The sequence below is a fragment of the Rhinolophus ferrumequinum genome, chromosome 3, assembly GCF_004115265.2.
Source record: "Rhinolophus ferrumequinum isolate MPI-CBG mRhiFer1 chromosome 3, mRhiFer1_v1.p, whole genome shotgun sequence".
Taxonomy (NCBI): Eukaryota; Metazoa; Chordata; class Mammalia; order Chiroptera; family Rhinolophidae; genus Rhinolophus; species Rhinolophus ferrumequinum.
Window position 1 is genome coordinate 85,239,112 of NC_046286.1, and position 9,214 is coordinate 85,248,325.

Sequence of the window (9,214 nt, forward strand, 5' to 3'; positions counted from 1 at the left end):
AAGATTTGGAGGCAAAAATGATATACCGTATTAAAGCCTGAACATAGAGAAATAACTCTTAAAGTGGAAATGTTTAATGAATCACATTAGAAATATGTAAATTTACCTTACATTGTAATTCTTAAAATGGTGGTGGCAATGGGCATTTCTCCTTACAACAACCATAACAGAATCATCTTGGGTTTGTTTTTTGTTTTTTTCTTCAGGGGAGAGTGTGAACGCAGTCCCCCACTACCGCAAATTATGCAGTCAAGTTTCCCACATTTGGGGAAATCACAGGGGTCAGCACATCTGGAGTGCAATGGATAAGTCTCGCCCTGGGAAAACCACCTTCGTGATCATGGTATCTCCCCTGCCAGGTAAGTATATCTTGGGTTTTTAAATGATATCTATACACTTCTTCATTTACTTAAAACAAATTCAGAATAATATGCCAGAAAAGTTTGGATCACAGTCTTATATGATGACAAGAACACCACTATTGTCATATGAAAAGGGAATATACTTTCTGTTAAAGAACTGGTTAACTTGACATTTACCAAAGGATCATTCATCATCATCATCACAAAAAAGTGAATAATAATGACAAACATTTACTGAGGGCTTTCATATCAGGTAATTTGTTAAATACATTGCAGGTAATATGTAACTTATTCTTCATATGTAACCCCTATGATGCAGATAATATTATTCCCATTTTTTGGATGAGAAGATTGAGCTTCAAAGAGTTAAATAGAGCGACCCAAGGTCACACAGCTATTTAAGATCGGGTCTTCCTGACTATAAAACTTGTACTCCTAACCAGTAAGCGGTGTTTTCTCCTTATTTGAAAATTTTGCTTGAAGAGGCCTTGAATTTAAAATATTTACAAAACATAGGTTCTAGCTCTCCAGGGTGAAGAGTCAGAATCAACTTCCAGGGAAGTTGAAACTGGCTGTGTAAAATCTGTTTCATTCCATGAGCTATTCTTATTGTAAAATTTCCAATGTTAGTTTATATAATAGGAATCACATGGATCATACTCTGGTAGTTATACAGGAAGATAAATGAGATGACTACATGCTACAACTAATGACTTCTGGGCCTTGATTTCCTGCCTGCATTTCCTAACTGAAGACACTTACTGGGATCGCAGGCTGTCACTGAAGTTAAACAAAATAAATCATGGGTTATAAAATTAAAAACAATAACCCGATTTTATGGCTGTTTTGTTCAGACTGTAAGAGCATTGAGGATAATGGTCACGGCTGAAGCAAGTTTAGATATTGCTAAGGCCAATTTTATGCCTTGTCATGCTTTTCATTTTCCTTTGCTTCGAGCTAATGGTAAAGCAATTGGAAGATTGCTTTGAATCAAACATACCACAGCAAAAACTTTAAAGAAGAGAATATATTAGCTTAATAGCTCAGTAAAACAAAATTCATATGTTCCTTTTGGCAAAAGTTTCACTTAATTTCAACTCAAATTTTCCAGGAAATTCTTCAAAAGGTAATGAATTTGCAAATGATTTGCCATTTCTAATTGCATATTTAAGTGAAGATAAATCTTTATGGTTTTCATATTGAGAAGTGATGGGTGACTATTCCCTTTTATTGAAAATTAAAAATCTCTATCATCCACATGCAAAAGTGGTATAGGTGTATCTATGTATGACTGTGTGTGGATGGTGGGGAGGAGGAGTGATGGAGACATGATCTGGAAGGGCAGGAGCACAGAGTAGAACAGGAAGAGTATTCGAGCTCAAATTATTATTACACCTGGAAGGAGCTCAGGTGGAGTGGAAAATCACATGGCTCTAAATCAAATTAAATCTCTTCAATTTGGCAGGAGATTCTATTTGAATCATTTTGGAACTCGGGGGTCATCAAAAAGCTAAAATGGTGCCTGTAAAATGGATGAACTTCATGGTTGCTTCTGAGATCCTCACTGTCCATACCGTCCTGGTCCTTGAATAGTGATGGCTCTGCTGTCTAATGGCAAGTATGCTATGGAGCGCTACGTCCTAGGACCCAGGCTTCTAGATCCACTAGGGAGCCATTCATCAGAAAGTTTTGCTACCTTTCAAAGTATTGCCAGAAAATGAGTCATATACCTTCAGCAGCAATGGGACTCTCCACTCTGTTCCCTTCCCAGGACTATGTCCATCTTCCAGCTACTGCTTCTACATCTTTCCCATCAAAAGCACTCACCCCTCCTTTCTCCTCCACATCTGACCCTTAGCTTAATCTTCTTAACAAATCCAGGCTGAGTACAAAACTCAGACAATTTCTAAAACAAAAATCTCCTCTGAGGCTAGTAGCACAAACCTGACTGCCTCTTTGAAACGGGGCAGGGAGAAGGGAGGGGGAATTTAAAAATGCAGGGGTAAACAAAACCTAAATTAATCTCAATATTTTAATCTACCTCACTGTAAGAGTAAAGGTTCCTGGCAAGGAGATGCCAGATGAGTAAGAGCTCACAAGTCATATTCAGATTGACTCCAGTCCAGTTGTTAATGAGTATGTACGAGTATAAATTCTTCATAAATACAGTTCCAACACACCCCTTACTCTGGGCAAAATTCCTTTAGGGAGGACCTACCAGTGCTGTCTTTACTCTATTTTGAAAGTTAGGAAGGACAAAGGTTTGGTGGCTCTTCAGGGGATTCCCCAATGGGTTTGCAGTGAGTCCCAAGAAATAGTTATGTACTTTAATCTCCTTGGAGAAGAGCTTCCTGGGATAAATGTAAAATCTGCATCAGAAGAGAGTATAGCTCTTGTCACTGTTTGGTCCCTGGGTCTGTTGCTGGAAAATTCCTCTTCCCCAATATTTTCAAGTGAGCTGGCTAAAATCTGCAGAAAGTTGCTCATAAAACTGATAAGGGCCCTCTCTTAAACAACCTAATTTGAACTTTATCCCAGAGACCTTGAGAAACTGGATCTGCACTTTTATAATCCAAGAGTTGAACATGGTCCTACACAGTTGGGTAACATTTGACCTTGAAACATTGTTCCGAAAGTCATGTTTCCCCCTTGCGGGCACTGACCTTATCTGTGCATCAGTGAACACTTTATCATGGTAACACTTCAGGAATGTGCAGAATGGTTGAGGAGCTTGAATGCCATGGCAGTTTCAAGTTTGCTGGGCTCTTGTAACCAGCTCACTGGATGAGTCTTTGGAAGACTGTTTATACCACAAATGCTGCAAGAGAACTGATCATGACCAAATCACTTTCAAGGGCAGTTTAACATGTTGGCTAGATTCTGGTCAGCTGATACTTTCCTTTTTGAGTATATTCTCTTAGTGCTACTGATATATGCCAAAGAAAATGCCTGTATTATTATTTTGGTTTCAGAGAAGCTATTGCAAGTTGTTGGCAAAGAAGTACTTGAATTTGACTTTTAAAAATGAGGTGCTATATTGTAATGGTTAAGAATTTGGGCTTTGGCATCACAGCCCTGGGTTTGACTCCAGTCCTGTCACTTACTCGCTGTGTGGACCTGGAGTCATTATTTTCATCTCTCTAAGCCTCAGTTTCCTCATGTGTAAACTGGGTAGAAAAATACTTACTTTTGCAGACTGTCGCATATATGTTGAAAGAGATAATGTATACTAAGCCCTTCATACACTGAGAAGTAGGATAAACTCAATAACTGTTCTGTGGTGGTACTCACCCTGTTTGTTCTAGCTATCCAATGGGACTGCAAGTTTATTGAAAGCAGAAATCATAGCTCCTATTGCCTTATAATTCTCAGGCCACGAACAATGCCAAGATTATATAGCAGGTAGTCAATAAATACGTGTTAACTCCTTCTCTTTCTTTTGGGATTGTCCTGCTTTCTGCCCAGCTACACAGACTACTTCTTATTTGAAGACTTCTCTTTTCGTTATGTGTGGTGGAAAGTGATAGAATATAAAACAATGCTATAAGTTGTTGTTTTTTGTTTTTTGTCTCTGCATCTGATAGGCTTTCTTAAAAAACTGGATTGTATAAATCATAAGAACCTTTGACAGTAGTCATTTTAAAAAAAAAGTACTCAAATTCATGTAGGCATAGAGTTCTCTGACTCCTGTTCTTTGTGTCTTTTAAGTTATGATGAGCTCTTCATGTCTTAGTAATCTGCCTGAGGGATAATGTATGCTTCTTGGCTATCTCTGTTTTTGCAACTTCATAGTTATCAATAAAATCCTGACTGAAATTGAGCTGTGTGTCTACAGTAAACATTTTGGCAGCAGTTTTCATGGTGGGGAGTGGAAACAAGGAAGGGGGTTGAAGAAAGAGTGACCTTCAAGGCAAATGATCTACAGCAGCTCTGTGGTTGCCATAAAGCAGGCGTTTCTTTCTGTCATGAGTCTAACGAGATAGGAGAGATTGTATGAGATTTTAGGTCCAATTTTAGGCTGGTCAAAGGGACAAAAGACCCTCCTTAATTAAATAGATGATTTTGATTGGTTAGTTTTCCAATTCCCCTAAGTTTCTTAACTATATTAGGAGACATGGCAGAGACCTATTGGGGATGAGTGTGAGCAACATGTGACATATTTTTCCTGTAGAATTAAACTAAATATATATATATATATACCACTGCCAGTGCCTTTGAAGAAAATCAACGGCTTAACATTGAAAAGGAAAGGGAAAGAAATGGATACTAGGGCTTATTTTTTCTTTTTAAATACACTTTTTATTTTAAAATAGACTTAGATTTACAGAAAAAAAAATCACAAAGATAGTATAGAGAGTTCTCGTAAATCCTGTATCCAGCACTCTTCTTTATTTATCTGACATTAGTATGTGTGTTTGTCATAATTAAGGAACAGACGTTAATATGTTCTTATTAACTAGAGTTCATAGTTTTTCCAAATTTCCTTATATTTTACCTAATTTTCTTTTTCTGTTCCAGGATCTCTTGCATGTTATAAAATTGATATTAGCATTTTTTAAAGAGCTAATTCAGTACCAGACGCATCCATGTCATTGTTTGACTTAGCTTTTATACCTAATATGTAGGTAGGCATTTTCTGACTTTAAGGATGAGACAATTGATATCAGAGAGGGTAATTAACCTTCTTAAAGGAACTAAAGAAGTAGTGAAACAATGATTCAAACCCAAGCCATCTGGCCCCAATCCCATTTTTTTTCCTTTTCATGTCATGCTATCTTTCTCACTTGAAATACAATAATAATTTGTATTTGAAAAATGTACTGTACATATAGTGTTGCATGCACATTATGGAAAATATTTTTAAAGCACTCCTCTACTTGCTTTTACAAAAGTAGAATTATCTCTATGGATTTTCATGATTTCTCAAAGCCAGAGAAACTTATTTGAGTCACAGAAGTTTAAGTTAGAACTGCCAAAGTATAATTGGTCTTTGAATGATAGATGACTTTTTGCTATAATGTGTTTAATAATGCCTTGTTTCCTTATTGAAGGTTCTATGTCACAGAAGATGCATTTCAACTTCTATTTTACTCAGGGGTGATATAAAGGAATGTGAGCAAGGTTTTGGGTTCAGTCATATATTGTAGGAGTTTTTCTTTTTCTTTTTTCCTAAGTTAACAAGGTTACTCACAAACAATTCATATCAGAAATAAAACACATGATCATTGGAAAGTGAATTCATGGGACTGTTCACAGTCTTTAGTTATTTACATCATATTCCATTGCAATTCACATGTATGAAACCCCATTCTAAAGTTTCAGCTCCTTCAGATACTTGTGATATCAGTTGCAATGTGGTTGATAGGAAAATGATGCCTTCAAAAATGTTGAATATGCTGGAGAAAAAGGTGGAAAAAAATAAAGCAATAGGATACGCAGTTAGCCATTACTTTAAGCAGGTCCTATTTCTCTCACAGCTGTTCACCTGCTTAACAATAATCGTCAAAATAATCTAAAAGTAGTTCTATAGGAGCCAAAGTTTTAATAACAGATTAAAATTACCAGATGGCCCTTTCTTGTGGTTAATAACTCTATTGTGTTGACTTAAAACATAAAAGGATGATTATTCCTAACAGATATTTTCTTCTTCACATGAAGCAAGGAAGTGTACAAAACAGAAAAAAATACTGACTGTTCTTGGTAAGTAGATTTTAATTTGTATCTACACTGTGTTCTTCTCACTTCATTAGGCTTAAAATTTGTGACTGAACAGCACTGTCTGGGCAGTCTGCTGCATAGTTGGAGATGTCAGAAGCAATTACTTTCACAGATTTAAAATTTTATTATCACACATATCCTGTCTTTTGCTATCTAGTGGACAACCCAATCAAGGATGATATGTATTTCATCATCTCTTCCTTGTGTTGTGCAATTTTAATAACAGTTCCAGTAGCATCCCACTTTGCACAAGAATGCAACAGCTGGATGAATGGTTAAATGGAGCTATGCAAAGTTAGACTATTTACTTCTTTTTCTAATTTCTAAATTCTTTCTGCAGAGTAAATGAGCTTCCTTAGACTTAGTGGTAAGGAATCTCCAAAAATCACACCTCATTTTCAGTTCTGTTGAAAATTCTCCAGAAAAAAAAATATCTAAGGGTAGGTTGTGGAGTAACAACTTGACACAGTATTAATAAAAAGTTCACACTTTTTCATATTTTTGGAAGAGTTGTGAGTTAACCTGGTTCATTTACTTCAGGGCTTATGGTCCCTAGAGGAAGAGGGGTGATACCCCTCTTTTAGAAAAATGTTATGACAAACCTAGAAATAATCAGAGACCCCAATCTAGCCTTCCTAATTCAAAGACCAAGTCTTGTGCAGTTTCTTCTGTGGCATGTATCATTTCACTATTTCCTCTCTACCTCCAATCTTAGTCTCTTTGTTTTTTTTTCTTGCTTGAACTAGTACAATAGGATTCAAGTTGTTTTGCTTAATTCCTCCTTTCACACAGTAACCACAAAGCTTTAGCAAAATGCAAACTTGATCACAGTTTCCCCAACTTAAAACCCTTTAGAGGCTTTTTATTGCCCTTAGGCAACAGTACAAATTTCCTGGCAAAGAAAGTCCTTTCTGGTATCTCTTTTGTAGTCTCATCTCTTGTCTGGTGGTACACACACTCAGGTAGCATCAGGCCATTTCATATTTGCTTCTACTGAATCTGCTTCCTTTACTTAAGAGAATTTCTGGGCCTTACTCCCTTGAAGAACAAATAAGAGCAGATCTTTTAGGACTCACTATAATGTCACATTCTCTCTGAACACTTTTCTCACCCTTCAGGAAGATGTAACCACTCTCCTCTTTGTCTTGCTATGCACTCATCTTTTGGGCACCCTGTAATTTATGGTGCAAACTATTTACAGGTCTAAGGAGTCTTTGCAGATTTAGCTCTTCATATTTAATATGTGAATGAGGTGTTTTCTCTTGTTATGCACTCTGATATTTGAGAATCACCAGTGGTCTCAGAGATCAATCGAAGTCTGCACCACTATTATTGTGGCTGATTACAAATTTGGTTTACGGCAGTGGTGCTCAAACTTACTGAATGTAAGGATTGCCCAGGTGTTGGGTCATGTTCAAGTTCCTGAATCCCAAAAGTAAATCAAATTCCTCATTCGAAAGTAAAGAGGAAGGATCCAGAAATCTGCCATTTCTACAGTCTCTCCAGGTTAACTTTGATGCAGGTGTATAGGAAGCAAACTTGAGGAAACTGACTCTTCCAGTTATCTATTGTTGCATAACCAACTACCCTTAGTGACATAAATAAACCACTTAGAAGCATGGAAAACAACGGTTTTCCATGCTCTTAGATCCTGAATGTCAAGAATCTGTACAGGATACAGCAGGAGTGACTTGGTTCTGCTCCGGGTCTCAGCTAGAAAGATGTCTAGGGCTGACCTGAATGGCTGGGGGCTGGAATCCATAGGCTGTGGGATCCCTTGCATTGTGGTTTTTTCACTCACATGCTTAGCTCCTGAGCCACAATGACTTCAAGTTAGCGTTCAGCTGAGGCTGTCAATAAGAGATGTGTCTTGGACTTCTTACATCATGACAACTGGGTTCTGAGAGGAAACCTTCCAAGAGAGCAAGCATTCCGAAAGAGCTAGGCAGAAGCTGCCTGGCTTTTTATGACCCAGATTCACTTTTCTCCTATCCATATGGCTGAGGCATTCACAAGTCCATCCAGATTCAAATTGTGGGGATGTAGGCCCCACAACTCAATGGGAGAAGTGTCAAAAAAATTGAAGACCCCGTGTTTTAAAACTGTCACATTGATTTGAACTTTGATTTTTATATATATTCTCTACTGGATCTGTAAGCTAGTGGAGGATAAAGATGGTGTCTTATTCAGTTTTGAGCTCTTGGGACCTCAGGCAAGCCTTGGTACTTAATATAAACCCAGTAAATACCTGTTGCTTTTAACTTATCTAAAGGTCAACAACTGTAACCCTTCAATTACTGGGTATTATGGAGTATTGATCTAAAGACACTTTTTCAGCAAGAAGTTCTTTGTACAAGACAAGGGACTTACCTCATAAAAGTAAACAGATGATTTTTTATTGCTACTTGAATCCTATTTTTACCACTTCATGACTTGGGCAAATTAGTTAAACTCTTTATACTTCTGTTTATTGTTATTCATCTCTGATGTGGAGAAAACAGTCAGAGATTTGGTGTAAGGATCGAATGAAATAAAGTTCTTTGATAATGAGATGTATAGGATTGAACAGAAAAGCCTTCTGCTCATAAAGATATTACCGTTCTTAAAATAGCCATTGACTATTAGGGTTACTCAACCAACTATTAATGTGTATAAATAGTTAAATTATTTCAAAACAACATCATAAGCTTTATTTGTGTATATGGATATGCACATATATGTCGATGCACATATTTTAGAGAAGTACTGGTGAATTTCCAACCATTTGGGAATGTTTTCACTCTCTTTTTGTTAATGTTTTCTAGCTTAATTTTACTCCAGTCAGTAAACATACTTGGTATAATTTATGTCTTCTAAAATGATTGGAGCATTTTTTAATTTTTAATTTTCCAGCATGTGGTTCACTTTGACAAATGTTTCATGTAGATTTGAAAAAAAAAAGTGTACTCTAGAGTTGTTGGGAATCATATTCTATATAGGTCTATTAGGCCAAGTCTGTATTTCAAATCTTCTATATCTCTACAAAAAATAGTTTGTGTCTTCTTGTTCTGTGTTGTACTGAAAGAGATATACTCAATTGTCCAAATGTTTTTGTGAATTTTTTAATTTTTATTTTAGTGCTATTAATATTTGCT

At 36.6% G+C, this 9,214-nt stretch overlaps 1 non-coding gene across 1 annotated transcript; it reads right to left on the reverse strand.

Moving 5' to 3' along the window:
- Nucleotides 1-203: 203 nt before the first annotated feature.
- LOC117020912 (U1 spliceosomal RNA) lies at nt 204-367 on the reverse strand. The gene has a single exon (XR_004422747.1). It is a non-coding gene; the product is annotated as a U1 spliceosomal RNA (small nuclear RNA).
- Nucleotides 368-9,214: the final 8,847 nt, after the last annotated feature.